Genomic DNA, 7,427 nt, shown 5'->3' with positions numbered 1-7,427 from the left:
CCGCCAACGGGCAAACCCACGCTTTCGAAGGAGACATTTTCCGCTTCGCGGCGACTATTCCGTCGTGCAGTTTTCTTCGCGCTCGCAGACGGCGCACTCGCGTAACCGCATCACTACCGCTTCGGGGCGCACCCTTGTCCTCCCCGTTCCGCGCAAGAATTTTTTCCGATTCCTATTCCTGCGACGAAACCCAGACTAGGGCGCCTGCACCCGTGCGGTGACGCGGACGAGTGACCTTTTTGCAAGAGCTCGACGTACTCCGAAGGCAAACAACGCAACGTGCGATCACGCTCGCTTAGCGCACGGCGCGGGAATCGGCCGGCATTTGCTTCCCGCGTTTGTCCGTGCACGCAAGCTTCCGACTCTCTCGCAAACGTGCGCGCTACTGCTGTCGCAACAGACGTTTGCGCCTCGCGATTCAGACCGCACTTTCCCTGCAGGTGTCCGACTCCATCCTGCGGCGGTCTCTTCGGAGGCGCGCACTAGCCGCGCTGCAGTAGTACAATGCCTCGTTTCCGTCTCTGCGAAGTTTTGGCACAACAGTTCAGTTCGCCACCGTCTCCCTCACGTGAGGCCGCTGGCGCGTGGCTTCAGCACTCAACGTACTGTCCGTGATGCCGACGCGGTCAAAACGAGTCGACGGACGCACGTTCCCTTGTGCGCCGAAGGCTCTCTTGATATGTGATCCGACCCTCAGACAGACGAAGCCAAGGGAAGACCCAAGGCCGCAATGTGCGTTCAAAGAATCAGTGCTCAGTGTGTCCTGCAATTCACACCAAGTCTCGCAGCTGGCTGCGTTCTTCATCGACCCGAGAACCGAGTGATCCACCGCTTAGAGTCGTGAAAAGTAGTTTGTTCAATTCCGTACAGTACAACCAGGGTTTTAGGCACGTGGCGTCTCCCTGTGTGTGGTTTCGAAGGGCACCTTTCTGCGCGCGCTCCTCGAGTCTGCGCGCTCTTTCGACAGCCGCGTCTCAGACAGCTGGTAGCATATAGGCGCACCACACCCTGCTACTTGCGTGTTGCGTTTCCAGCTAAACCCCGCGAGCCTTTGTGTGCACGTAAGCCTCCACTCTGTATGCACCAGGATCAGATGTAGGACCAAGATGCAGTGGAGCCGCTCACGGCTACACACCCGCGGGGGCGTGGCTCCCCTTACCACGTCTTTTTCTTTTTTGCGAGCACTCGAAGCCGGTTTTCCCTGCCCACCACCCACCGGACCCGTGTGCTACGTGTGCACGTTCACATTGCTCCACGAAAATTGGAAAAAAGCCGCAAGGCCATGAGGGGGCACGAGCAGCTGTGGAGTCTTTCACGGCGACACGGCCACGGGTGGGGTCTCGCCCCCATCGACGTGTCTCGCTTTTAGTCATCAGAAGGGTACTCAAATTGACCACAATGTCCCTAACACACAAACACGCTTTCGCATCGGCGGATTGCCGCAGCACACCCGCTGCTGATCCGACAGTCTACTTGAGACGACGGACAAGAGCCCGGCGCGCGTACTCGCGCGGCTCTCCAAAACCACTCGGCCAGTGCCAGGGACAGCTTTCGGCGCCGGAGCCGCAACAATTCTACTCGAGGCGGAAGACGAAGCCAGCAAGAGCCTGGCCGCAAGTGCGTTCAAGTTTCGAGACTTCAGTCCCTCGTCTGTCCGTAAATCCTCTTTCGACGTGCGGCGCCTTCCCAAAGCGCACAAGTCCGTTAACCGCGGAACGCGTCCGACGTAGCAAAGCCGCGTTTCCTCTCGTACTTCGCAGCAGCGCCGCCTTTCCCTCGGCGGCGGGCGAATAGCCTGCCAACGTCGTCGCATTCAACCGCGATCTCGACATCTCGCGCGTCACGAGCAGGAGCCGACCGGCAGCCTCCGGCCCTGTCGGGCTCGGTGGCACTTGCCGCGGAGGACGGGAGGGCGTTATGGGCCACGGTTCCTATTGTACTTGGCAGCCACACCCTCGTACCGCCAGTTCCATGACCGACCGAATGCCGCGCCGTTCCTTCAGTACTTGGGCAGCAACATAGTCGGGTCGTTACTCCATACTCGCCGCAGGAAGCGACCGGCAGCCGCCAGCCTTTTCAGACTCGGCGGCGTTTGCCGCGGAGGACGGGAGAGCGCTTGCACCGCAGTTCCAACTATGAATGATGGATGGCAGGCAGCTTTAGCTCTCGACCGCCAGTTCCTTGACCGACCTCTACCGTTCCTCTCGTACTGGGCAAAGCTTTGTCGGGTCGTCTTACTCCCATTCCGCGCATGAGCGTCGAGGCGGACTGAAAGCCCACCCATGAAAGTGCGTTACGCCGTTTGTACCCACGGGCGCGGCCAAGCCAACCGTCCAAGGTTGCAGCCGCCGCCCGCTGGGCGCAACAAATTGGGCACGGGGCGCCCCTCAGAATTCAGGCAGTCCCCGCGCATGTTCGGGTATAGCCGTCCCCGCGTCCAAGCGGGGACAGCGGCGGAAAGCGTCGGGCGCAGCGAGCCGCTCCACCCACACGGGGCAGAAACGATCGTCACCCTTCACAGTCCGGTAATGATCCTTCCGCAGGTTCACCTACGGAAACCTTGTTACGACTTTTACTTCCTCTAAATGATCAAGTTTGGTCATCTTTCCAACAGACCGGCGCAACCGAAAGGCCGCGCCGGACATCGGTCCGAAGACCTCACTAAATCATTCAATCGGTAGTAGCGACGGGCGGTGTGTACAAAGGGCAGGGACGTAATCAACGCGAGCTTATGACTCGCGCTTACTGGGAATTCCTCGTTCAAGGGGAACAATTGCAAGCCCCTATCCCAATCACGAAAGAAGTTCCACGGGTTACCCAGTCTTTTCAGACAGGGATAAAGACACGCTGCTTCCTTCAGTGTAGCGCGCGTGCGGCCCCGGACATCTAAGGGCATCACAGACCTGTTATTGCTCTGTTTCGTGCGGCTAGGAGCCGCTTGTCCCTCTAAGAAGGTTGTAAGGTGCTGGGAACCCCGCACCTATTTAATAGGCTAGAGTCTCGTTCGTTATCGGAATTAACCAGACAAATCGCTCCACCAACTAAGAACGGCCATGCACCACCATCCACCGAATCAAGAAAGAGCTCTCAATCTGTCAATCCTCCCAGTGTCCGGGCCGGGTAAGTTTTCCCGTGTTGAGTCAAATTAAGCCGCAGGCTCCACTCCTGGTGGTGCCCTTCCGTCAATTCCTTTAAGTTTCAGCTTTGCAACCATACTTCCCCCGGAACCCAAATACTTTGGTTTCCCGGAAGCTGCCCGCCGAGTCATTTGAGTAACTCAGGCGGATCGCTGGTTGGCATCGTTTATGGTCAGAACTAGGGCGGTATCTGATCGCCTTCGAACCTCTGACTTTCGTTCTTGATCAAAGAAAACATTCTTGGCAAATGCTTTCGCAGTAGTTCGTCTTGCGACGGTCCAAGAATTTCACCTCTAGCGCCGCAATACGAATGCCCCCGTCTGTCCCTCTTAATCATTACCTCGTATTCCAAAAACCAACAGAACAGAAACGAGGTCTTGTTCTATTATTCCATGCAAGTTTATTCAGGCGACTCGCCTGCGTTGAGCACTCTAATTTTTTCAAAGTAAAAGCACCGGCCTTCTCGAGGCACACAATGAAGTGCACCAAGAAAGGACCGGCATGATGTTCAGTCCGAGCCGTCGCATCGGGTAGATGCACTACTCGTCTGGAACTGAGATCCAACTACGAGCTTTTTAACCGCAGCAGCTTTAGTATACGCTATTGGAGCTGGAATTACCGCGGCTGCTGGCACCAGACTTGCCCTCCAATTGATCCTCGTTAAAGGATTTAGAGTGTACTCATTTCAATTACGGGGCCTCAAAAGAGTCCCGTATTGTTATTTTTCGTCACTACCTCCCCGTGCCGGGAGTGGGTAATTTGCGCGCCTGCTGCCTTCCTTGGATGTGGTAGCCGTTTCTCAGGCTCCCTCTCCGGAATCGAACCCTGATTCTCCGTTACCCGTAACAACCATGGTAAGCAAGTAACCTACCATCGAAAGTTGATAAGGCAGACACTTGAAAGAAACGTCGCCGGCTCGTGGCCATGCGATCAGCACAAAGTTATCCAGAGTCACCACACAATACGGGCCGAAACCCGATCGATCTTGGTCTAATAAAAGCACCCGTCGCCCAAAGGGCTTCAGGCTCACTGCATGTATTAGCTCTAGAATTGCCACAGTTATCCAAGTAGGAAGAAACGATCTAAGGAACCATAACTGATTTAATGAGCCATTCGCGGTTTCGCCTTATTTCGGCATGTACTTAGACATGCATGGCTTAATCTTTGAGACAAGCATATGATTACTGGCAGGATCAACCAGGTAATCGTTCAACTGCGCGTCCAGCCATGCCGGACGCCGTTGTTGCGACGCCGAGGCCACCTTCAGGCGCCTCAGCACGCTTCGTTTTTGCAAAGCCCACCTCTTTGCACAGTCCGAGATGACGGCGTTCGAGCTCGCTACGGCGCCCTCCCCGCAGGGCTGGGTATCGCCACGCGGCAAGAAGCACGCACACTCTCGATAGATTCGTTGCGTCGACTCGGTCACGGCTTGCGGGATTTGCCATCAGCCCGCAGCACTGGTGGACCGATCGGCGCTTGCAACGTAGCCGAGACGGCAAAGCCGCCAAGCGACGGGTCACGCCCGCGCCTTCGGCGCTTTCTTATTTGACTCGTCCGAGGACGATGCGGAACACACCTCGATATCGTGGATACGGCGTCGTCCGACAACCAGCCCCTAACGCATCAAGCGGATGAGGCTGCAGACGATTGCCGAGGGATCCACGGGAGAGGCTCCGGGGACACGCTTGACGGGCACGGAGCCCGCCGCATATCAGACACCCAGGTCGCACGCACTCGGGGGGCGACTGCACTCCAACCCCCATATAATAGCAGCGATAAGTACCCAGACCTCCATGGGGCCGTACTCGTGGCATTTTCGACGGGGATTTGGCGGAAATCGTGCCGCACCTTGACGAACTTTGAAAGTTTACGTCGGCTGCACAGGGCCGAAGTCGTGAAAACCAACACCGCGCAAGAGGGTCGTGATCGTCAATGTTTCGCCAGCGGCGAGTACGGCTTCGCGAATATTCACGTGCCTGAACCACCGCGCATCCTGTGCTGACTTTCACGGCGAACGAGCTTTCCGCTGCCGCACTTTCTCTGCAAACGTTGTGCCACGCACGGTGCTGTGCTCCATGACCGTTGTTTTGGACGGTGGCTTGCGTACTCGTCGGCGTATTTCCACCTCTCGCGTGCACCACGGTGCCCCAGCTCACCGATTCAAGGCAAACGTGCGAGCCGCTTTCGGTATTTCCACGGAAAAGTTGCGCTGAACGTGGCTTGCGCGCGCCGCCCCGGCTGACGCGGTTTCGGACTTTGTCTCTGCGAGCGGTCGCGTACTCGTCGGCGCAATTCCCGACGTCGCCGCAGTGCGTGAATCGCACAAAACGCACCCGGACACCACAAATTGAAAAGTGGTACGATGTCGGCCGGGGCCGCATACCTCTATATAATAGCAGCGATAAGTACCCAGACCTCCATGGGGCCGTACTCGTGGCCGCCGGCGGCAGTTAGCGCCGAAAGAAATTCCTCATTTTTGCTTTTCAAGCCGTGTTTCCACCTCTCGCGTGCACCACGGTGCCCCAGCTCACCGATACAAGGCAAACGTGCGAGCCGCTTTCGGTATTTCCACGGAAAAGTTGCGCTGAACGTCGCTTGCGCGCGCCGCCCCGGCTGACGAGCTTTCGGACTTTGTCTCTGCGAGCGGTCGCGTACTCGTCGGCGCAATTCCCGACGTCGCCGCAGTGCGTGAATCGCACAAAACGCACCCGGACACCACAAATTGAAAAGTGGTACGATGTCGGCCGGGGCCGCATACCTCTATATAATAGCAGCGATAAGTACCCAGACCTCCATGGGGCCGTACTCGTGGCCGCCGGCGGCAGTTAGCGCCGAAAGAAATTCCTCATTTTTGCTTTTCAAGCCGTGTTTCTGCCTCTCGCGTGCACCACGGTGCCCCAGCTCACCGATACAAGGCAAACGTGCGAGCCGCTTTCGGTATTTCCACGGAAAAGTTGCGCTGAACGTCGCTTGCGCGCGCCGCCCCGGCTGACGAGCTTTCGGACTTTGTCTCTGCGAGCGGTCGCGTACTCGTCGGCGCAATTCCCGACGTCGCCGCAGTGCGTGAATCGCACAAAACGCACCCGGACACCACAAATTGAAAAGTGGTACGATGTCGGCCGGGGCCGCATACCTCTATATAATAGCAGCGATAAGTACCCAGACCTCCATGGGGCCGTACTCGTGGCCGCCGGTGGCAGTTAGCGCCGAAAGAAATTCCTCATTTTCTCTTTTTAAGCCGTCTTTCCACCTCTCGCGTGCACGACGGTGCCCCAGCTCACCGATACAAGGCAAACGTGCGAGCCGCTTTCGGTATTTCCACGGAAAAGTTGCGCTGAACGTCGCTTGCGCGCGCCGCCCCGGCTGACGAGCTTTCGGACTTTGTCTCTGCGAGCGGTCGCGTACTCGTCGGCGCAATTCCCGACGTCGCCGCAGTGCGTGAATCGCACAAAACGCACCCGGACACCACAAATTGAAAAGTGGTACGATGTCGGCCGGGGTTGCATACCTCTATATAATAGCAGCGATAAGTACCCAGACCTCCATGGGGCCGTACTCGTGACCGCCGGCGGCCGTTAGCGCCGAAAGAAATTCCTCATTTTTGCTTTTCAAGCCGTGTTTCCACCTCTCGCGTGCACCACGGTGCCCCAGCTCACCGATACAAGGCAAACGTGCGAGCCGCTTTCGGTATTTCCACGGAAAAGTTGCGCTGAACGTCGCTTGCGCGCGCCGCCCCGGCTGACGAGCTTTCGGACTTTGCCTCTGCGAGCGGTCGCGTACACGTCGGCGCAATTGCCGACGTCGCCGCAGTGCGTGAATCGCACAAAACGCACCCGGACACCGCAAATTGAAAAGTGGTACGATGTCGGCCGGGGCCGCATAGCTCTATATAATAGCAGTGATAAGTACCCAGACCTCCATGGGGCCGTACTCGTGGCCGCCGGCGGCAGTTAGCGCCGAAAGAAATTCCTCATTTTCTCTTTTCAAGCCGTCTTTCCACCTCTCGCGTGCACCACGGTGCCCCAGCTCACCGATACAAGGCAAACGTGCGAGCCGCTTTCGGTATTTCCACGGAAAAGTTGCGCTGAACGTCGCTTGCGCGCGCCGCCCCGGCTGACGAGCTTTCGGACTTTGCCTCTGCGAGCGGTCGCGTACTCGTCGGCGCAATTCCCGACGTCGCCGCAGTGCGTGAATCGCACAAAACGCACCCGGACACCACAAATTCAAAAGTGGTACGATGTCGGCCGGGGTTGCATACCTCTATATAATAGCAGCGATAAGTACCCAGAC

The 7,427-nt window shown here is 57.5% G+C and overlaps 2 non-coding genes across 2 annotated transcripts; both read right to left on the bottom strand.

The window, feature by feature from the left end:
• Window positions 1-687: 687 nt before the first annotated feature.
• LOC119451299 (5.8S ribosomal RNA) lies at window positions 688-840 on the bottom strand. Its single transcript, XR_005191790.1, has one exon. It is a non-coding gene; the product is annotated as a 5.8S ribosomal RNA (ribosomal RNA).
• Window positions 841-2,526: 1,686 nt separating this feature from the next.
• Window positions 2,527-4,341, bottom strand: LOC119451194 (small subunit ribosomal RNA). Its single transcript, XR_005191721.1, has one exon. It is a non-coding gene; the product is annotated as a small subunit ribosomal RNA (ribosomal RNA).
• Between the last annotated feature and the right edge of the window lie 3,086 nt (window positions 4,342-7,427).

Source organism: Dermacentor silvarum, chromosome 4, assembly GCF_013339745.2.
Source record: "Dermacentor silvarum isolate Dsil-2018 chromosome 4, BIME_Dsil_1.4, whole genome shotgun sequence".
NCBI lineage: Eukaryota > Metazoa > Arthropoda > Arachnida > Ixodida > Ixodidae > Dermacentor > Dermacentor silvarum.
Note: the sequence above shows the minus strand (reverse complement) of the source record. Positions and strands in the feature narration are given on the sequence as shown.